We start from the raw sequence: 24,652 nt of genomic DNA, 5'->3' as shown, positions 1-24,652 counted from the left end.
TTCCTTCATGTTTACCTGTTCTTGTTAGAACGTATTATTACATTCGTTATTAACCTACACACTGCTTCCTTCATGTTTACCTGTTCTTGTTAGAACGTATTATTACATTCGATATTAACCTACACACTGCTTCCCTCATGTTTACCTGTTCTTGTTAGAACGTATTATATTAACCTACACTACACACTGCTTCCTTCATGTTTACCTGTTCTTGTTAGAACGTATTATTACATTCGATAATAACCTACACACTACTTCCTTCATGTTTACCTGTTCTTGTTAGAACGTATTATTACATTCGTTATTAACCTACACACTGCTTCCTTCATGTTTACCTGTTCTTGTTAGAACGTATTATTACATTCGATAATAACCTACACACTGCTTCCTTCATGTTTACCTGTTCTTGTTAGAACGTATTATTACATTCAATATTAACCTACACACTGCTTCCTTCATGTTTACCTGTTCTTGTTAGAACGTATTATTACATTCGATAATAACCTACACACTACTTCCTTCATGTTTACCTGTTCTTGTTAGAACGTATTATTACATTCAATATTAACCTACACACTGCTTCCTTCATGTTTACCTGTTCTTGTTAGAACGTATTATTACATTCGTTATTAACCTACACACTGCTTCCTTCATGTTTACCTGTTCTTGTTAGAACGTATTATTACATTCGATAAAAACCTACACACTGCTTCCTTCATGTTTGCCTGTTCTTGTTAGAACGTATTATTACATTCAATATTAACCTACACACTACTTCCTTCATGTTTACCTGTTCTTGTTAGAACGTATTATTACATTCGATAATAACCTACACACTGCTTCCTTCATGTTTACCTGTTCTTGTTAGAACGTATTATTACATTCAATATTAACCTACACACTACTTCCTTCATGTTTACCTGTTCTTGTTAGAACGTATTATTACATTCGATAATAACCTACACACTACTTCCTTCATGTTTACCTGTTCTTGTTAGAACGTATTATTACATTCAATATTAACCTACACACTGCTTCCTTCATGTTTACCTGTTCTTCTTAGAACGTATTATTACATTTAATATTAACCTACACACTGCTTCCTTCATGTTTACCTGTTCTTGTTAGAACGTATTATTACATTCAATATTAACCTACACACTGCTTCCTTCATGTTTACCTGTTCTTGTTAGAACGTATTATTACATTCGATAATAACCTACACACTGCTTCCTTCATGTTTACCTGTTCTTGTTAGAACGTATTATTACATTCAATATTAACCTACACACTACTTTCTTCATGTTTACCTGTTCTTGTTAGAACGTATTATTACATTCGATAATAACCTACACACTACTTCCTTCATGTTTACCTGTTCTTGTTAGAACGTATTATTACATTCAATATTAACCTACACACTACTTCCTTCATGTTTACCTGTTCTTGTTATTAACGTATTATTACATTCGATAATAACCTACACACACTACTTCCTTCATGTTTACCTGTTCTTGTTAGAACGTATTATTACATTCAATATTAACCTACACACTGCTTCCTTCATGTTTACCTGTTCTTGTTGGAACGTATTATTACATTTAATATTAACCTACACACACTGCTTCCTTCATGTTTACCTGTTCTTGTTAGAACGTATTATTACATTCAATATTAACCTACACACTACTTCCTTCATGTTTACCTGTTCTTGTTGAACGTATTATTACATTCGATAATAACCTACACACTGCTTCCTTCATGTTTACCTGTTCTTGTTAGAACGTATTATTACATTCAATATTAACCTACACACTACTTTCTTCATGTTTACCTGTTCTTGTTAGAACGTATTATTACATTCGATAATAACCTACACACTACTTCCTTCATGTTTACCTGTTCTTGTTAGAACGTATTATTACATTCAATATTAACCTACACACTGCTTCCTTCATGTTTACCTGTTCTTGTTAGAACGTATTATTACATTCAATATTAACCTACACACTACTTCCTTCATGTTTACCTGTTCTTGTTAGAACGTATTATTACATTCAATATTAACCTACACACTGCTTCCTTCATGTTTACCTGTTCTTGTTAGAACGTATTATTACATTCGATATTAACCTACACACTACTTCCTTCATGTTTACCTGTTCTTGTTAGAACGTATTATTACATTCAATATTAACCTACACACTACTTCCTTCATGTTTACCTGTTCTTGTTAGAACGTATTATTACATTCGATATTAACCTACACACTACTTCTTATTCTCACATCTAATAAAATTTACACAAATGTTTAAGAACCAGGAAGTTGTTACTGTTTGTCGTATAATAATAATAATAGTAATATCAGATCTGATATCAAAATAATTAGCTCTTCCTTAACCAAGAGAAAAAACAATCAATATAAATATCTATACCATTCCTTCATCATTACAAACTTGTTATTGGTTTCTATGTTGGTTTTTAGATCTGGATAATGAACCACGAAAACAGTTTCATGTTTTTGTTACACACAACTCGGTCGATCATTACAATATTTCTTTCTGTGTTGTGCTTTAAACAGACAGACATGTGACAAATTAAATATCACGCAGTTTTATAATTTCTTCTCTAGTGAAAGCTGACTTGGTTAATTTGTCCAAAATGCTCTGTTAGCAGAACTGTGGGCATTCTTCGACTATGATGGCTAATCCTGGCCGGTTATTGTTTTCTATAGCTATCGTTTTGTTTGTCTGCCAGTTATATTGTTGACATTATATAATATCCTTGGTAACGTTGACTTTCTTTAGTAACCTAATGGGGAAAAGTGAACCTCTTGGTTACGTTAGCAACAAATCACATATACAGTCATGAAGCTTTATTTGAGTTAACACTAGTCTTTAAGCCACAATATACTTCAGTGTTCCACTACTATTCCAAGTATCACTGTTTAAGATCTCTATAGCAAACGTAATCCTCAATTAACCTGTGATACACTTTCAGTTACTAAGTTTAATTGATATAGCCATCTTGAAAAATTATTAAGAACTGGCTCCACCTGGTGGAACACAAGAATCTGTGCTGAAACTTTCGTTAAGCAGCTGACCGACCATAGCCAGAGAAACTTTATTTGTTTGTTCGAATTTCGCGTAAAGCTACACGAGGGCTATCTGCGCTAGCCGTCCCTAATTGAGCAGTGAAAGACTAGAGGATAAGGTGTGTTGGGAAATCTAACCCGCGACCCTCAGATTGCGAAGTCACATATATAGCAAAAATAAACATTGGTATGTAATTGAAATTTATTAAACTGCAACCAACAAGTAACTAGTTACAAAAACTAAGATACTGAAGTATTTTCTTTGTCTGGTATTGTTTAGCCTCGCATGGCCCGGTGGTTAAGGTATTTTACAAGCAACCTGCGGGTCATGGGTTCGATTCCCGTCGAGAAACGTGATGAGAGCGTTGTAGCCTGGTAGTCACTCCGTTGATGAAGAGATGTCCAAGCATTGGCGATGGTCGGTGTTGACTTATTTCCCTTCCTTCTATTCCATCACCTATGATTAGGAACGACTAACTTCAACAGTCAAACTGGTATTCGTACAAATGTTGATAAATATTAGTTCACGAAATATTAGAGATTTTCTTAACGCAAGATAAAATTGAACATTTTTCTTCTAATGTTTACCTTTATAGGTTTTATTAAAAATTCTAATGTATCTGCCTTTGAGGCCCTCTGCTGGAATACGGAAAGGAGTACTGAGTTTTGGTGTATTGTCTTGTTAAATTAGACCAGAACTTTAAAATGTTCGATTAATGATTTACACGATGACAGATTAGCCTTCTCTATGGTCAGTAGATAGATTAATAATTTATGGTCATTAGAGAAAGACACAAAATTTACTGGGCCTAGGTAACATTTAATAATAATAGTTCAATCTTGCCTCTATTCTGCTAGTTTTACGGCCTATATTTCTTTTACTTGGGTGGCCAGTAAGAGTCCCTGTATGACTAGGACAGCCTGGGTGTTAATTCGGTATTATTAATATGAACGGTGCGCGTTTCTAGTTTTCCTGGTTCATGATCTGCAAATATCGCAATTTTCAGATACAACTTTTCTTTTCGGTCTGTAGACAGAAACTGATAAAACGGTTTAACGAACCTGTAAACAGAAATATGATAGAATGGTCTATCTTTATCAGTCTGTAGATGACAATATGGTTTTCACCAAGCTCATCTGTCATTGTATTGCTTATACTCTATTAGTCTAAACTGTCAACAATTTTCATTAATTCTGTGATGTGTTAGGTTTTAAAAACTTCATGAGCAAACGTGAAAAAACAGATGTTAAACAAACAACCGTAATTAGCAACTTATCAGGTTCGTCCATCTGCTAGCATCGCAACTTGTAATCGAAACCTGCGATTATCAGGTTCGTCCATCTGCTGACATAGCAACTTGTAATCGAAACCTGCGATTATCAGGTTCGTCCATCTCCTAGCATCGCAACTTGTAATAGAAATCTGCGATTATCAGGTTCGTCCATCTGCTGGCATCACAACTTGTAATCGAAACCTGCGATTATCAGGTTCGTCCATCTGCTGACATCGCAACTTGTAATCGAAACCTGCGATTATCAGGTTCGTCCATCTGCTGACATCGCAACTTGTAATCGAAACCTGCGATTATCAGGTTCGTCCATCTGCTGACATCGCAACTTGTATTTGAAACCTGCAATTATCAGGTTCGTCCATCTGCTGACATAGCAACTTGTAATCGAAACCTGCGATAACCAGGTTCGTCCATCTGCTAGCATCGCAACTTGTAATCGAAACCTGCTATTATCAGGTTCGTCCATCTGCTAGCATCGCAACTTGTAATCGAAACCTGCGATTATCAGGTTCGTCCATCTGCTGACATCGCAACTTGTAATCGAAACCTGCGATTATCAGGTTCGTCCATCTGCTGACATCGCAACTTGTAATCGAAACCTGCGATTATCAGGTTCGTCCATCTGCTGACATCGCAACTTGTAATCGAAACCTGCGATTATCAGGTTCGTCCATCTGCTGACATCGCAACTTGTATTTGAAACCTGTGATTGTCAGGTTCGACCATCTGCTGACATCGCAACTTGTAATCGAAACCTGCAATTATCAGGTTCGTCCATCTGCTGACATAGCAACTTGTAATCGAAACCTGCGATTACCAGGTTCGTCCATCTGCTAGCATCGCAACTTGTAATCGAAAGGGGCGATTATCAGGTTCGTCCATCTGCTAGCATCACAACTTGTAATCGAAACTTGCGATTATCAGGTTCGTCCATCTGCTGACATCACAACTTGTAATCGAAACTTGCGATTATCAGGTTCGTCCATCTGCTGACATCGCAACTTGTATTTGAAACCTGCGATTATCAGGTTCATCCATCTGCTGACATCGCAACTTGTATTTGAAACCTGTGATTGTCAGGTTCGTCCATCTGCTGACATCGCAACTTGTATTTGAAACCTGTGATTGTCAGGTTCGACCATCTGCTGACATCACAACTTGTAATCGAAACCTGCGATTATCAGGTTCGTCAATCTGCTGACATCGCAACTTGTAATCCCCCATAAAATAAAGTTAAGTTAGATTCTGAAAGTTGCACGAAATGGCCCAGAATTCATCTAAAGTCATGTAAACCCCGGACTTTTTTGGAGGCTCCTAATCGTACCCCAAATTTTTACTTGCATCTGAGCATCACGTTAAGTCGTACAGTGTATGTGGATATTTTTACATTTGTAACTCCTACAAAAACAACATCTGATTATTACGTTCAGTCGTACAGTGTATGTGGATATTTTTACATTTGTAACTCCTAAAAAAACAACATCTGATCATTACGTTCAGTCGTACAGTGTATGTGGATATTTTTACATTTGTAACTCCTACAAAACAACATCTGATCATTACGTTCAGTCGTACAGTGTATGTGGATATTTTTACATTTGTAACTCCTACAAAAACAACATCTGATCATTACGTTCAGTCGTACAGTGTATGTGGATATTTTTACATTTGTAACTCCTACAAAAACAACATCTGATCATTACGTTCAGTCGTACAGTGTATGTGGATATTTTTGCAGTTGTAACTCCTAAAAAAACAACATCTGATCATTACGTTCAGTCGTACAGTGTATGTGGATATTTTTACATTTGTAACTCCTACAAAAACAACATCTGATCATTACGTTCAGTCGTACAGTGTATGTGGATATTTTTACATTTGTAACTCCTAAGAAAACAACATCTGAGCATCACGTTCAGTCGTACAGTATATGTGGATATTTTTACATTTGTAACTCCTACAAAAACAACATCTGATCATTACGTTCAGTCGTACAGTGTATGTGGATATTTTTACATTTGTAACTCCTACAAAAACAACATCTGATCATTACGTTCAGTCGTACAGTGTATGTGGATATTTTTGCAGTTGTAACTCCTAAAAAAACAACATCTGATCATTACGTTAAGTCGTACAGTGTATGTGGATATTTTTACATTTGTAACTCCTAAAAAAACAACATCTGATCATTACGTTCAGTCGTACAGTGTATGTGGATATTTTTACATTTGTAACTCCTACAAAAACAACATCTGATCATTACGTTCAGTCGTACAGTGTATGTGGATATTTTTACATTTGTAACTCCTAAGAAAAAAACATCTGAGCATCACGTTCAGTCGTACAGTGTATGTGGATATTTTTACATTTGTAACTCCTACAAAAACAACATCTGATCATTACGTTCAGTCGTACATTGTATGTGGATATTTTTACATTTGTAACTCCTACAAAAGAACATCTGATCATTACGTTCAGTCATTACAGTGTATGTGGATATTTTTTACATTTGTAACTCCTACAAAAACAACATCTGATCATTACGTTCAGTCGTACAGTGTATGTGGATATTTTTACATTTGTAACTCCTACAAAACAACATCTGATCATTACGTTCAGTCGTACAGTGTATGTGGATATTTTACATTTGTAACTCCTACAAAACAACATCTGATCATCACGTTCAGTCGTACAGTGTATGTGGATATTTTTACATTTGTAACTCCTACAAAACAACATCTGATCATTACGTTCAGTCGTACAGTGTATGTGGATATTTTTACATTTGTAACTCCTACAAAAACAACATCTGATCATCACGTTCAGTCGTACAGTGTATGTGGATATTTTACATTTCTAACTCCTACAAAAACAACATCTGATCATTACGTTCAGTCGTACAGTGTATGTGGATATTTTTACATTTGTAACTCCTACAAAAACAACATCTGATCATTACGTTCAGTCGTACAGTGTATGTGGATATTTTTACATTTGTAACTCCTAAAAAAACAACATCTGAGCCTTACGTTAAGTCGTACAGTGTATGTGGATATTTTTACATTTCTAACTCCTAAGAAAACAACATCTGATCATTACGTTAAGTCGTACAGTGTGTGTGGATAATTTTACATTTGCAACTCCTAAAAAAACAACATCTGATCATTACGTTCATTCGTACAGTGTCTGTGGATATTTTTACATTTGTAACTCCTAAAAAAACGACATCTGAGCATTACGTTCAGTCGTACAGTGTATGTGGATATTTTTACATTTGTAACTCCTACAAAAACAACATCTGATCATTACGTTCAGTCGTACAGTGTATGTGGATATTTTTACATTTGTAACTCCTAAGAAAAAAACATCTGAGCATCACGTTCAGTCGTACAGTGTATGTGGATATTTTTACATTTGTAACTCCTACAAAAACAACATCTGATCATTACGTTCAGTCGTACATTGTATGTGGATATTTTTACATTTGTAACTCCTACAAAAAGAACATCTGATCATTACGTTCAGTCGTACAGTGTATGTGGATATTTTTACATTTGTAACTCCTACAAAAACAACATCTGATCATTACGTTCAGTCGTACAGTGTATGTGGATATTTTACATTTGTAACTCCTACAAAACAACATCTGATCATTACGTTCAGTCGTACAGTGTATGTGGATATTTTTACATTTGTAACTCCTACAAAACAACATCTGATCATCACGTTCAGTCGTACAGTGTATGTGGATATTTTTACATTTGTAACTCCTACAAAAACAACATCTGATCATTACGTTCAGTCGTACAGTGTATGTGGATATTTTTACATTTGTAACTCCTACAAAAACAACATCTGATCATCACGTTCAGTCGTACAGTGTATGTGGATATTTTTACATTTGTAACTCCTACAAAAACAACATCTGATCATTACGTTCAGTCGTACAGTGTATGTGGATATTTTTACATTTGTAACTCCTACAAAAACAACATCTGATCATTACGTTCAGTCGTACAGTGTATGTGGATATTTTTACATTTGTAACTCCTACAAAAACAACATCTGATCATTACGTTCAGTCGTACATTGTATGTGGATATTTTTACATTTGTAACTCCTACAAAAACAACATCTGATCATTACGTTCAGTCGTACATTGTATGTGGATATTTTTACATTTGTAACTCCTACAAAAACAACATCTGATCATCACGTTCAGTCGTACAGTGTATGTGGATATTTTTACATTTGTAACTCCTACAAAAACAACATCTGATCATTACGTTCAGTCGTACAGTGTATGTGGATATTTTTACATTTGTAACTCCTACAAAAACAACATCTGATCATTACGTTCAGTCATACAGTGTATGTGGATATTTTTTTACATTTGTAACTCCTACAAAAACAACATCTGATCATTACGTTCAGTCGTACAGTGTATGTGGATATTTTTACATTTGTAACTCCTACAAAAACAACATCTGATCATTACGTTCAGTCGTACAGTGTATGTGGATATTTTTACATTTGTAACTCCTACAAAAACAACATCTAATCATTACGTTCACTCGTACAGTGTATGTGGATATTTTTACATTTGTAACTCCTACAAAAACAACATCTGATCATTACGTTAAGTCGTACAGTGTATGTGGATATTTTTACATTTGTAACTCCTACAAAAACAACATCTGATCATTACGTTAAGTCGTACAGTGTATGAGGATATTTTTACATTTGTAACTCCTACAAAAACAACATCTGATCATTACGTTAAGTCGTACAGTGTATGAGGATATTTTTACATTTGTAACTCCTACAAAAACAACATCTGATCATTACGTTAAGTCGTACAGTGTATGTGGATATTTTTACATTTGTAACTCCTACAAAAACAACATCTGAGCATTACGTTAAGTCGTACAGTGTATGTGGATATTTTTACATTTGTAACTCCTAAAAAAACAACATCTGAGCATTACGTTCAGTCGTACAGTGTATGTGGATATTTTTACATTTGTAACTCCTACAAAAACAACATCTGATCATTACGTTAAGTCGTACAGTGTGTGTGGATAATTTTACAATTGCAACTCCTAAAAAAACATCTGAGCATTACGTTAAGTCGTACAGTGTATGTGGATATTTTTACATTTGTAACTCCTAAAAAAACAACATCTGAGCATTACGTTAAGTCGTACAGTGTATGTGGATATTTTTCATTTGTAACTCCTACAAAAACAACATCTGATCATTACGTTAAGTCGTACAGTGTATGTGGATATTTTTACAGTTGTAACTCCTAAAAAAACAACATCTGAGCATTACGTTAAGTCGTACAGTGTATGTGGATATTTTTACATTTGTAACTCCTAAGAAAACAACATCTGATGATTACGTTAAGTCGTACAGTGTGTGTGGATAATTTTACATTTGCAACTCCTAAAAAAACAACATCTGATCATTACGTTCAGTCGTACAGTGTATGTGGATATTTTTACATTTGTAACTCCTAAACAAACAACATCTGATCATTACGTTCAGTCGTACAGTGTATGTGGATATTTTTACATTTGTAACTCCTAAACAAACAACATCTGATCATTACGTTCAGTCGTACAGTGTATGTGGATATTTTTACATTTGTAACTCCTAAGAAAACAACATCTGATCATTACGTTCATTCGAACAGTGTATGTGGATATTTTTACAGTTGTAACACCTAAAAAAAACAACATCTGAGCATTACGTTCAGTCGTACAGTGTATGTGGATATTTTTACAGTTGTAACTCCTAAAAAAAACAACATCTGAGCATTACGTTCAGTCGTGCAGTGTGTGTGGATATTTTTACATCTGTAACTCCTAACAAAACAACATCTGAGCATTACGTTAAGTCGTACAGTGTATGTGGATATTTTTACAGTTGTAACTCCTAAAAAAACGACATCTGAGCATTACGTTCAGTCGTACAGTGTATGTGGATATTTTTACATTTGTAACTCCTAAGAAAACAACATCTGATCATTACGTTAAGTCGTACAGTGTGTGTGGATAATTTTACATTTGTAACTCCTAAAAAAACAACATCTGATCATTACGTTCAGTCGTACAGTGTATGTGGATATTTTTACATTTGTAACTCCTACAAAAACAACATCTGATCATTACGTTAAATCGTACAGTGTATGTGGATATTTTTACATTTGTAACTCCTACAAAAACAACATCTGAGCATTACGTTAAGTCGTACAGTGTATGTGGATATTTTTACATTTGTAACTCCTAAACAAACAACATCTGATCATTACGTTCAGTCGTACAGTGTATGTGGATATTTTTACATTTGTAACTCCTAAACAAACAACATCTGATCATTACGTTCAGTCGTACAGTGTATGTGGATATTTTTACATTTGTAACTCCTAAGAAAACAACATCTGATCATTACGTTCATTCGTACAGAGTATGTGGATATTTTTACAGTTGTAACTCCTAAAAAAACAACATCTGAGCATTACGTTCAGTCGTGCAGTGTATGTGGATATTTTTACAGTTGTAACTCCTACGAAAAACAACATCTGATCATTACGTTCAGTCGTACAGTGTATGTGGATATTTTTACATTTGTAACTCCTACAAAAACAACATCTGATCATTACGTTAAGTCGTACAGTGTATGTGGATATTTTTACATTTGTAACTCCTACAAAAACAACATCTGAGCATTACGTTAAGTCGTACAGTGTATGTGGATATTTTTACATTTGTAACTCCTAAACAAACAACATCTGATCATTACGTTCACTCGTACAGTGTATGTGGATATTTTTACATTTGTAACTCCTAAACAAACAACATCTGATCATTACGTTCAGTCGTAGTGTATGTGGATATTTTTACATTTCTAACTCCTAAGAAAACAACATCTGATCATTACGTTCATTCGTACAGTGTATGTGGATATTTTTACAGTTGTAACTCCTAAAAAAAACAACATCTGAGCATTACGTTCAGTCGTGCAGTGTATGTGGATATTTTTACAGTTGTAACTCCTAAAAAAAACAACATCTGAGCATCACGTTCAGTCGTACAGTGTATGTGGATATTTTTACATTTGTAACTCCTAAAAAAACAACATCTGATCATTACGTTCAGTCGTACAGTGTATGTGGATATTTTTACATTTGTAACTCCTACAAAAACAAAATCTGATCATTACGTTCAGTCGTACAGTGTATGTGGATATTTTTACATTTGTAACTCCTACAAAAACAACATCTGATCATTACGTTCAGTCGTACAGTGTATGTGGATATTTTTACATTTGTAACTCCTACAAAAACAACATCTGATCATTACGTTCAGTCGTACAGTGTATGTGGATATTTTTACATTTGTAACTCCTACAAAAACAACATCTGATCATCACGTTCAGTCGTACAGTGTATGTGGATATTTTTACATTTGTAACTCCTACAAAAACAACATCTGATCATTACGTTCAGTCGAAAAGTGTATGTGGATATTTTTACATTTGTAACTCCTACAAAAACAACATCTGATCATTACGTTCAGTCGTACAGTGTATGTGGATATTTTTACATTTGTAACTCCTACAAAAACTACATCTGATCATTACGTTCAGTCGTACAGTGTATGTGGATATTTTTACATTTGTAACTCCTACAAAAACAACATCTGATCATTACGTTCAGTCGTACAGTGTATGTGGATATTTTTACATTTGTAACTCCTACAAAAACAACATCTGATCATCACGTTCAGTCGTACAGTGTATGTGGATATTTTTACATTTGTAACTCCTACAAAAACAACATCTGATCATTACGTTAAGTCGTACAGTGTATGTGGTTATTTTTACATTTGTAACTCCTACAAAAACAACATCTGATCATCACGTTCAGTCGTACAGTGTATGTGGATATTTTTACATTTGTAACTCCTACAAAAACAACATCTGATCATTACGTTCAGTCGTACAGTGTATGTGGATATTTTTACATTTGTAACTCCTACAAAAACAACATCTGATCATTACGTTCAGTCGTACAGTGTATGTGGATATTTTTACATTTGTAACTCCTACAAAAACAACATCTGATCATTACGTTCAGTCGTACAGTGTATGTGGATATTTTTACATTTGTAACTCCTACAAAAACAACATCTGATCATTACGTTCAGTCGTACAGTGTATGTGAATATTTTTACATTTGTAACTCCTACAAAAACAACATCTGATCATTACGTTCAGTCGTACAGTGTATGTGGATATTTTTACATTTGTAACTCCTAAAAAAACAACATCTGAGCCTTACGTTAAGTCGTACAGTGTATGTGGATATTTTTACATTTCTAACTCCTAAGAAAACAACATCTGATCATTACGTTAAGTCGTACAGTGTGTGTGGATAATTTTACATTTGCAACTCCTAAAAAAACAACATCTGATCATTACGTTCATTCGTACAGTGTATGTGGATATTTTTACATTTGTAACTCCTAAAAAAACGACATCTGAGCATTACGTTCAGTCGTACAGTGTATGTGGATATTTTTACATTTGTAACTCCTAAGAAAACAACATCTGATCATTACGTTAAGTCGTACAGTGTGTGTGGATAATTTTACATTTGTAACTCCTAAAAAAACAACATCTGATCATTACGTTCAGTCGTACAGTGTATGTGGATATTTTTACATTTGTAACTCCTAAACAAACAACATCTGATCATTACGTTCAGTCGTACAGTGTATGTGGATATTTTTACATTTGTAACTCCTAAGAAAACAACATCTGAGCATTACGTTAAGTCGTACAGTGTATGTGGATATTTTTACATTTGTAACTCCTAAAAAAACGACATCTGAGCATTACGTTCAGTCGTACAGTGTATGTGGATATTTTTACATTTGTAACTCCTAAGAAAACAACATCTGATCATTACGTTAAGTCGTACAATGTGTGTGGATAATTTTACATTTGTAACTCCTAAAAAAACAACATCTGATCATTACGTTCAGTCGTACAGTGTATGTGGATATTTTTACATTTGTAACTCCTACAAAAACAACATCTGATCATTACGTTAAGTCGTACAGTGTATGTGGATATTTTTACATTTGTAACTCCTACAAAAACAACATCTGAGCATTACGTTAAGTCGTACAGTGTATGTGGATATATTTACATTTGTAACTCCTACAAAAACAACATCTGATCATTACGTTAAGTCGTACAGTGTATGTGGATATTTTTACAGTTGTAACTGCTAAAAAAACAACATCTGAGCATTACGTTAAGTCGTACAGTGTATGTGGATATTTTTACATTTGTAACTCCTAAGAAAACAACATCTGATCATTACGTTAAGTCGTACAGTGTGTGTGGATAATTTTACATTTGCAACTCCTAAAAAAACAACATCTGATCATTACGTTCAGTCGTACAGTGTATGTGGATATTTTTACATTTGTAACTCCTAAACAAACAACATCTGATCATTACGTTCAGTCGTACAGTGTATGTGGATATTTTTACATTTGTAACTCCTAAACAAACAACATCTGATCATTACGTTCAGTCGTACAGTGTATGTGGATATTTTTACATTTGTAACTCCTAAGAAAACAACATCTGATCATTACGTTCATTCGTACAGTGTATGTGGATATTTTTACAGTTGTAACTCCTAAAAAAAACAACATCTGAGCATTACGTTCAGTCGTGCAGTGTATGTGGATATTTTTACAGTTGTAACTCCTAAAAAAAACAACATCTGAGCATTACGTTCAGTCGTGCAGTGTGTGTGGATATTTTTACATTTGTAACTCCTAAGAAAACAACATCTGATCATTACGTTCAGTCGTACAGTGTATGTGGATATTTTTACACTTGTAACTCCTAAGAAAACAACATCTGAGCATCACGTTAAGTCGTACAGTGTATGTGGATATTTTTACATTTGTAACTCCTAAAAAACAACATCTGAGCATCACGTTCAGTCGTACAGTGTATGTGGATATTTTTACATTTGTAACTCCTAAAAAAACAACATCTGAGCATTACGTTAAGTCGTACAGTGTATGTGGATATTTTTACATTTGTAACTCCTAAAAAAACATCTGAGCATTACGTTCAGTCGTACAGTGTATGTGGATATTTTTACATTTGTAACTCCTAAAAAAACAACATCTGAGCATTACGTTCAGTCGTACAGTGTATGTGGATATTTTTACATTTGTAACTCCTACAAAAACAACATCTGAGCATTACGTTAAGTCGTACAGTGTATGTGGATATTTTTACAGTTGTAACTCCTAAAAAAACAACATCTGAGCATTACGTTAAGTCGTACAGTATATGTGGATATTTTTACAGTTGTAACTCCTAAAAAAACAACATCTGAGCATTACGTTAAGTCGTACAGTGTATGTGGATATTTTTACATTTGTAACTCCTAAGAAAACAACATCTGATCATTACGTTAAGTCGTACAGTGTGTGTGGATAATTTTACATTTGTAACTCCTAAAAAAACAACATCTGACATTACGTTAAGTCGTACAGTGTATGTGGATATTTTTACATTTGTAACTCCTAAAAAAACATCTGAGCATTACGTTAAGTCATACAGTGTATGGGGATATTTTTACATTTGTAACTCCTAAAAAAACAACATCTGAGCATTACGTTCAGTCGTACAGTGTATGGGGATATTTTTACATTTGTAACTCCTAAAAAAACAACATCTGAGCATTACGTTAAGTTGTACAGTGTATGGGGATATTTTTACATTTGTAACTTTCACCGATAACTTCCACGTCTCAACGTAACAGCGTTGAGAGGAAACCCAAATCTCTTCGTTACGAATGTTTCTTATTAACAATGTATCTAAGTTACTCAAGACTTGGCCCTTAGCCAACAAGTCTAGTTGGTAAAGATGGATATTTTAATTAGATCGCACAAAGTGTTTTCCTTACCTTCGTCACGAGGAAAGTTGGTCATCATTTTTACCTCACACTGTAGCCTGTTTTCTTCTAGCTTCGCTTGTTGATCCATGTATTTCCGGGAGTGTTGCTCCACCTTCAATAAAAACAAAATCAAGCTATGATATAGCGTGAACTCGAGATACATAAGTATTTAATACCAATCCAGTTTATTTATATATTCCTTTCTCTCCAGATCCAGACTGTTTCTAGTCAAGTGATTCCATTCTAGGTTAGTTCACGTACGAAACAATGTCCACAGTGGTGTCTCCTTTATTTTATATCTTAGGAAAAGGGGTGGGGTGGTGGAAAATATAAAATAAGATCAAGGGAAGCATTAGTATGACGGGAAACGATATTTCAGGGGGCCTATCCCCCACACCGCTGGCACTGATCCCGCATCTGAGGTGTACATAGCCAGTTATTAAACTAAACGAGTGCTAAACTGCCAGAAGACGGATTCGCAGCAATACAATTTGCTACAATAGCTTTACGTCTCACGAACTAAACGGATAGGCTTAATTAGAAACTACCTACATTAGGAATCATTAAGGAACTTAACGACAAGCCACTTGTCACGTGTCACGTGTAAAACACGTAATTAAAAATCCTCAGTAATGTTATATGCTTAGAAGCCTTCCGTTGGCAGAATGCGTTCGGTTTAATTTGCATAATGCAGTCGCATAGCAAACTCTGGAAAGTGCGTTCACAAGTTCAACTGCTCATTTCGAAATGAAAACATAATTTGTTTAACGTCCTACCATTTGAATTTCAAAATCATTTTAAAGTAATTTGTACTTGAATTTGTGTTTATTTTCTGTAACTTTACTGCAGTAAAAAAAACAAACTTAAAATTACTGACGTAGCCCTTTATTTAAATTTTATTTGTGATACTTAAACTAATATATATAGATGGCAGTGTAGGCTATTTCGCTTAATTCGGTACAATAGTTTACGAGGCTTCATGTCCTCAGTTAATTGGACAGTAGCTTCGATCATTTCTAAGGTCACTTCTCACCAATCATTAACAATATATATATATATATATATATAACAATGATATTACAATGCGCCATTTCACTAGCAAATCAAAATCAAATATATATATAGTATGCACCAAATATAAAATGAATTTTCATATAGACATTTCAATATGGCACCATCTTCTTCCATATGAAGACGAGATACATCAGGGTGTTAAAAACATGAACGTACGCATATTTTCGTAAAGTTGGTGTACAACCACTACGTTTAGTGCTCTTATTGGGTAAACTCGCCAATTCATACATGTATAAATACACACAGGCATATTGTTTGTTTATTTTAGGGCAATGCCATATTTGACTATCTGCTGTGCCGAATGAGGGAAATCGAACCCCGGATTTTAGCGATGCAAGTCGGGAAACTTACGGCTGTCCCACAGCTGTAGTTTATTTACAAAAATCGGATATCTTGCTAAAGAGCCACATAAATTTAGAACACTTACTTAATCGATTTGCTAGGTAACAATAAACACTAAACCAACAATACTGTCTTTGTTGTTTTGTTTCTTGCTTCATTTTTAGTTAGGGATAAACGTTATCAAACCTAATTAACATTGTTGGTAAGTAAAGATATAATTTTATTCCAATATCTAACGTTAAACCTTTCTAAAAACTTTAATAAACTTTTAATTATAATGTTATTTGACATGATGTTTACCAACGTATGTTTACATCCACCTTTTGGCTACGTTTGTCGAAATTAAGCGCATGCGTATATGCATTTAAAGAATAAGGTGCGCGCGCATTTCCAGTACAGACAAAAATTGAGAATTATTATAATATGTAATAATAACTGGAAACACGAGCTAATTACTGTTAAATAGCTGGAGTTCCCATACGTAATTAACAAAAGGTTATCTTAGAATATGATACGATACTTTCCGTATATATAATTGTAAAAAAAAAAAAAACATGAAATACAAAACTGAAGATATGTATATATTTCACAATAGACCCAACAAACTTACATGTCAACTTTTGTGAAGTTCCATCCACAGAAGGTAAGGTAGTGGTAAAAAATGCAATAATTCTCGCAAAAACTGCACAACGCAGAACTGAAAGTTTGTTCATGGACCTAATAAACCTGTGTAACAATTATGGTGAAGATCCATTCCCAACACGTGCCCCCTCCCCAGCGGCACGTCTGCGGACTCACACCGCTAAAAACCGGATTTCGATAGCCCATTGTGTAGCTTTGTGCTTAATTCTAAACAAACAAACACAACATTTAAGGTAGTTACATGGACATACAATAGACAGTACTGTTATCTTTATATATATATATTATCACTACGTATTTACTTCAATAGGAATGGTACACAAAAGTATTCACATTGATTTCATTCAGAGTTAAATAAGGCTGCTAGAAAAATGTAAATATAGGCAAGAACGTACATATACACACGTATGTGCACTTGTATAAATTATATATCAATTTGTAAAAACAAGTAAGGAAAATAAATATAATCATTATAGGCACCACACCTTTTATAGTGCAACGGATTTAATATTATTTTGATATCTATGTGTGTTTTAGTTTAATATATATTTAGAAATGCGTGTAAGTTATATTGTTAAAAGTCTATTGCGCAAGTCCCGCCTGTTCTCTAAATTTGTAGAACATTCTGGAGTAATAATCAACAATGGTTATATGTACGTAAATGACAGTATTATTGCCAGCTAAAATATCGAGAATCTCTCCTAATGAGTATGAAAGTTAACCATTAGAACACGCAGGGAAACTGTTTAATATATCGTTGGTCTGCTATAGTCAATATACTCTAAACCTCGGAAGTTATAATTGTGATATACGCTTATTAATCACAAAAGTACAAATATTTAACCCGGAACGCTTTTAGATTTCAAACATTGCAAACTGTTTAACTTCAGAGAATTAACTTCGAATGTTAGTATTTCTACGAAGACTTCGCATAACTTCAGCGGATAACTCAAATGAGAAGAGAGAGAGACAGTTTACCTGTTAAGCGAACTGTACCAATATCAACATAAAATTATTTCATTCATCGTAAACTGTCGATAAAATATTCAGTTACAGACCAGAGAGAAGACTCAGTATTGTTTGTAAGTTTCTAAAACTTTGTACATAATCCATTATTTGCAATAACTGTTATTATAAATTGTACTGTTCTTTGTTTATTGAAATATATTTGTGTTAAGAAAGAAACTTAGTGCATCAATTGTGTCGTCAAATATCATAAATATTCACGTTTAATTAATTAAAATTTACTATTGAAATCGTAATACGTAACACAATAAATCGGAGACTCGTCTGAGATTAACTGTAATACTTAACAGGAGACAGTTGTTGTTGTTGTTTTGAATTAAGTACAGATCTACACAAAGGGCTATCTGTGCTCTGCCTACCACGGGTACCAAACCAAAATTCTAGCGTTGTAAGTCCGGAGACAAACTGCTGACCACTGGGAGCAACAGGACACAGACCTCTTTTTAACACTTGAAGGATCAAAGGATTTTATTTAATAAATTATTAGAATACAGGACTGGTTAATAAAACACTAGAATAGAGGACTAGTTAATAAAACACTAGAATAAAAGACTAGTTAATAAAACACTAGAATGCAGAACTAGTTAATAAAACACTAGAATACAGGACTAGTTAATAAAACACTAGAATACAGGACTAGTTAATAAAACACTAGAATGCAGAACTAGTTAATAAAACACTAGAATACAGGACTAGTTAATAAAACACTAGAATACAGTACGAGTTAATAAAACACTAGAATACAGAACTAGTTAATAAAACACTAGAATAAAGGACTAGTTAATAAAACACTAGAATGCAGAACTAGTTAATAAAACACTAGAATACAGGACTAGTTAATAAAACACTAGAATAGAGGACTAGTTAATAAAACACTAGAATAGAGGACTAGTTAATAAAACACTAGAATAGAGGACTAGTTAATAAAACACTAGAATAGAGGACTAGTTAATAAAACACAAAAATAAAAGACTAGTTAATAAAACACTAGAATAAAGGACTAGTTAATAAAACACTAGAATAAAGGACTAGTTAATAAAACATTAGAATACAGGACTAGTTAATAAAACATTAGAATACAGGACTAGTTAATAAAACACTAGAATAGAGGACTAGTTAATAAAACACAAGAATAAAAGACTAGTTAATAAAACACTAGAATAAAGGACTAGTTAATAAAACACTAGAATGCACAACTAGTTAATAAAACACTAGAATACAGGACTAGTTAATAAAACATTAGAATACAGGACTAGTTAATAAAACACTAGAATAGAGGACTAGTTAATAAAACACTAGAATAGAGGACTAGTTAATAAAACACTAGAATAGAGGACTAGTTAATAAAACACAAGAATAAAAGACTAGTTAATAAAACACTAGAATACAGAACTAGTTAATAAAACACTAGAATACGGAACTAGTTAATAAAACACAAGAATAAAAGACTAGTTAATAAAACACTAGAATACAGGACTAGTTCTTAATATATTAGAATACAGGACTAGTTAATAAAACACTAGAATACAGGACTAGTTCTTAATATATTAGAATACAGGACTAGTTAATAAAACACTAGAATACAGGACTAGTTAATAAAACACTAGAATGCAGAACTAGTTAATAAAACACTAGAATGCAGAACTAGTTAATAAAACACTAGAATGCAGAACTAGTTAATAAAACACTAGAATGCAGAACTAGTTAATAAAACACTAGAATACAGTACGAGTTAATAAAACATTAGAATACAGGACTAGTTAATAAAACACTAGAATAGAGGACTAGTTAATAAAACACTAGAATAGAGGACTAGTTAATAAAACACTAGAATAAAAGACTAGTTAATAAAACACTAGAATGCAGAACTAGTTAATAAAACACTAGAATACAGGACTAGTTAATAAAACATTAGAATACAGGACTAGTTAATAAAACACTAGAATGCAGAACTAGTTAATAAAACACTAGAATACAGGACTAGTTAATAAAACACTAGAATACAGTACGAGTTAATAAAACACTAGAATACAGAACTAGTTAATAAAACACTAGAATAAAGGACTAGTTAATAAAACACTAGAATGCAGAACTAGTTAATAAAACACTAGAATACAGGACTAGTTAATAAAACATTAGAATAGAGGACTAGTTAATAAAACACTAGAATAGAGGACTAGTTAATAAAACACTAGAATAGAGGACTAGTTAATAAAACACTAGAATAGAGGACTAGTTAATAAAACACAAAAATAAAAGACTAGTTAATAAAACACTAGAATAAAGGACTAGTTAATAAAACACTAGAATAAAGGACTAGTTAATAAAACATTAGAATACAGGACTAGTTAATAAAACATTAGAATACAGGACTAGTTAATAAAACACTAGAATGCAGAACTAGTTAATAAAACACTAGAATACAGGACTAGTTAATAAAACACTAGAATACAGTACGAGTTAATAAAACACTAGAATACAGAACTAGTTAATAAAACACTAGAATAAAGGACTAGTTAATAAAACACTAGAATGCAGAACTAGTTAATAAAACACTAGAATACAGGACTAGTTAATAAAACACTAGAATACAGGACTAGTTAATAAAACACTAGAATGCAGAACTAGTTAATAAAACACTAGAATACAGGACTAGTTAATAAAACACTAGAATACAGTACGAGTTAATAAAACACTAGAATACAGAACTAGTTAATAAAACACTAGAATAAAGGACTAGTTAATAAAACACTAGAATGCAGAACTAGTTAATAAAACACTAGAATACAGGACTAGTTAATAAAACACTAGAATAGAGGACTAGTTAATAAAACACTAGAATAGAGGACTAGTTAATAAAACACTAGAATAGAAAACTAGTTAATAAAACACTAGAATAGAGGACTAGTTAATAAAACACAAAAATAAAAGACTAGTTAATAAAACACTAGAATAAAGGACTAGTTAATAAAACACTAGAATAAAGGACTAGTTAATAAAACATTAGAATACAGAACTAGTTAATAAAACATTAGAATACAGGACTAGTTAATAAAACACTAGAATGCAGAACTAGTTAATAAAACACTAGAATACAGGACTAGTTAATAAAACACTAGAATACAGTACGAGTTAATAAAACACTAGAATACAGAACTAGTTAATAAAACACTAGAATAAAGGACTAGTTAATAAAACACTAGAATGCAGAACTAGTTAATAAAACACTAGAATACAGGACTAGTTAATAAAACACTAGAATAGAGGACTAGTTAATAAAACACTAGAATAGAGGACTAGTTAATAAAACACTAGAATAGAGGACTAGTTAATAAAACACTAGAATAGAGGACTAGTTAATAAAACACAAAAATAAAAGACTAGTTAATAAAACACTAGAATAAAAGACTAGTTAATAAAACACTAGAATAAAGGACTAGTTAATAAAACATTAGAATACAGGACTAGTTAATAAAACATTAGAATACAGGACTAGTTAATAAAACACTAGAATGCAGAACTAGTTAATAAAACACTAGAATACAGGACTAGTTAATAAAACACTAGAATACAGTACGAGTTAATAAAACACTAGAATACAGAACTAGTTAATAAAACACTAGAATAAAGGACTAGTTAATAAAACACTAGAATGCAGAACTAGTTAATAAAACACTAGAATGCAGAACTAGTTAATAAAACACTAGAATACAGGACTAGTTAATAAAACATTAGAATAGAGGACTAGTTAATAAAACACTAGAATAGAGGACTAGTTAATAAAACACTAGAATAGAGGACTAGTTAATAAAACACTAGAATAGAGGACTAGTTAATAAAACACAAAAATAAAAGACTAGTTAATAAAACACTAGAATAAAGGACTAGTTAATAAAACACTAGAATAAAGGACTAGTTAATAAAACATTAGAATACAGGACTAGTTAATAAAACATTAGAATACAGGACTAGTTAATAAAACACTAGAATAGAGGACTAGTTAATAAAACACAAGAATAAAAGACTAGTTAATAAAACACTAGAATAAAGGACTAGTTAATAAAACACTAGAATGCAGAACTAGTTAATAAAACACTAGAATACAGGACTAGTTAATAAAACATTAGAATACAGGACTAGTTAATAAAACACTAGAATAGAGGACTAGTTAATAAAACACTAGAATAGAGGACTAGTTAATAAAACACTAGAATAGAGGACTAGTTAATAAAACACAAGAATAAAAGACTAGTTAATAAAACACTAGAATACAGGACTAGTTAATAAAACACTAGAATACAGAACTAGTTAATAAAACACTAGAATACAGAACTAGTTAATAAAACACAAGAATAAAAGACTAGTTAATAAAACACTAGAATACAGGACTAGTTAATAAAACACTAGAATACAGGACTAGTTCTTAATATATTAGAATACAGGACTAGTTAATAAAACACTAGAATACAGGACTAGTTAATAAAACACTAGAATGCAGAACTAGTTAATAAAACACTAGAATGCAGAACTAGTTAATAAAACACTAGAATACAGTACGAGTTAATAAAACACTAGAATGCAGAACTAGTTAATAAAACACTAGAATACAGGACTAGTTAATAAAACATTAGAATACAGGACTAGTTAATAAAACAGAATACAGGACTAGTTAATAAAACACAAGAATAAAAGACTAGTTAATAAAACACTAGAATAAAGGACTAGCTAATAAAACACTAGAATAAAGGACTAGCTAATAAAACACTAGAATACAGGACTAGTTAATAAAACACTAGAATAAAGGACTAGTTAATAAAACACTAGAATAAAGGACTAGTTAATAAAACACTAGAATACAGGACTAGTTAATAAAACATTAGAATACAGGACTAGTTAATAAAACACTAGAATAGAGGACTAGTTAATAAAACACTAGAATTGAGGACTAGTTAATAAAACACTAGAATGCAGAACTAGTTAATAAAACACTAGAATGCAGAACTAGTTAATAAAACACTAGAATACAGGACTAGTTAATAAAACATTAGAATACAGGACTAGTTAATAAAACATTAGAATACAGGACTAGTTAATAAAACACTAGAATAGAGGACTAGTTAATAAAACACTAGAACAGAGGACTAGTTAATAAAACACTAGAACAGAGGACTAGTTAATAAAACACAAGAATAAAAGACTAGTTAATAAAACACTAGAATACAGGACTAGTTAATAAAACACTAGAATACAGAACTAGTTAATAAAACACTAGAATACAGAACTAGTTAATAAAACACTAGAATACAGAACTAGTTAATAAAACACAAGAATAAAAGACTAGTTAATAAAACACTAGAATACAGGACTAGTTAATAAAACACTAGAATACAGGACTAGTTCTTAATATATTAGAATACAGGACTAGTTAATAAAACACTAGAATACAGGACTAGTTAATAAAACACTAGAATACAGGACTAGTTAATAAAACACTAGAATACAGGACTAGTTCTTAATATATTAGAATACAGGACTAGTTAATAAAACACTAGAATGCAGAACTAGTTAATAAAACACTAGAATGCAGAACTAGTTAATAAAACACTAGAATACAGGACTAGTTAATAAAACATTAGAATACAGGACTAGTTAATAAAACAGAATACAGGACTAGTTAATAAAACACAAGAATAAAAGACTAGTTAATAAAACACTAGAATAAAGGACTAGCTAATAAAACACTAGAATACAGGACTAGTTAATAAAACACTAGAATAAAGGACTAGTTAATAAAACACTAGAATAAAGGACTAGTTAATAAAACACTAGAATACAGGACTAGTTAATAAAACATTAGAATACAGGACTAGTTAATAAAACACTAGAATAGAGGACTAGTTAATAAAACACTAGAATTGAGGACTAGTTAATAAAACACTAGAATGCAGAACTAGTTAATAAAACACTAGAATACAGGACTAGTTAATAAAACACCAGAATACAGGACTAGTTCTTAATATATTAGAATACAGGACTAGTTAATAAAACACAGAATGCAGAACTAGTTAATAAAACACTAGAATGCAGAACTAGTTAATAAAACACTAGAATACAGGACTAGTTAATAAAACATTAGAATACAGAACTAGTTAATAAAACACAAGAATAAAAGACTAGTTA

At 32.4% G+C, this 24,652-nt stretch overlaps 1 long non-coding RNA gene across 5 annotated transcripts in view; it reads right to left on the bottom strand.

The window, feature by feature from the left end:
- Nucleotides 1-3,278: 3,278 nt before the first annotated feature.
- The window catches only part of LOC143233195 (uncharacterized), a 99,122-nt gene continuing 77,748 nt past the window's right edge, over nucleotides 3,279-24,652 (bottom strand). For 4 of the 5 annotated variants that reach the window (XR_013018022.1, XR_013018019.1, XR_013018020.1 and 1 more), the window contains 2 exons: nucleotides 15,398-15,500; nucleotides 3,279-3,551 (listed from right to left, as the gene is read on the bottom strand). This is a non-coding gene — a long non-coding RNA (uncharacterized LOC143233195). Of the gene's footprint in view, nucleotides 3,552-15,397; nucleotides 15,501-17,414; nucleotides 17,654-24,652 lie in introns of all 5 variants that reach the window. The other variant, XR_013018021.1, reaches the window with a different exon arrangement.

The sequence above is a fragment of the Tachypleus tridentatus genome, chromosome 12 (assembly GCF_004210375.1).
Source record: "Tachypleus tridentatus isolate NWPU-2018 chromosome 12, ASM421037v1, whole genome shotgun sequence".
Lineage (NCBI taxonomy): Eukaryota > Metazoa > Arthropoda > Merostomata > Xiphosura > Limulidae > Tachypleus > Tachypleus tridentatus.
This window is presented reverse-complemented; position numbering and strand designations above follow the sequence as displayed.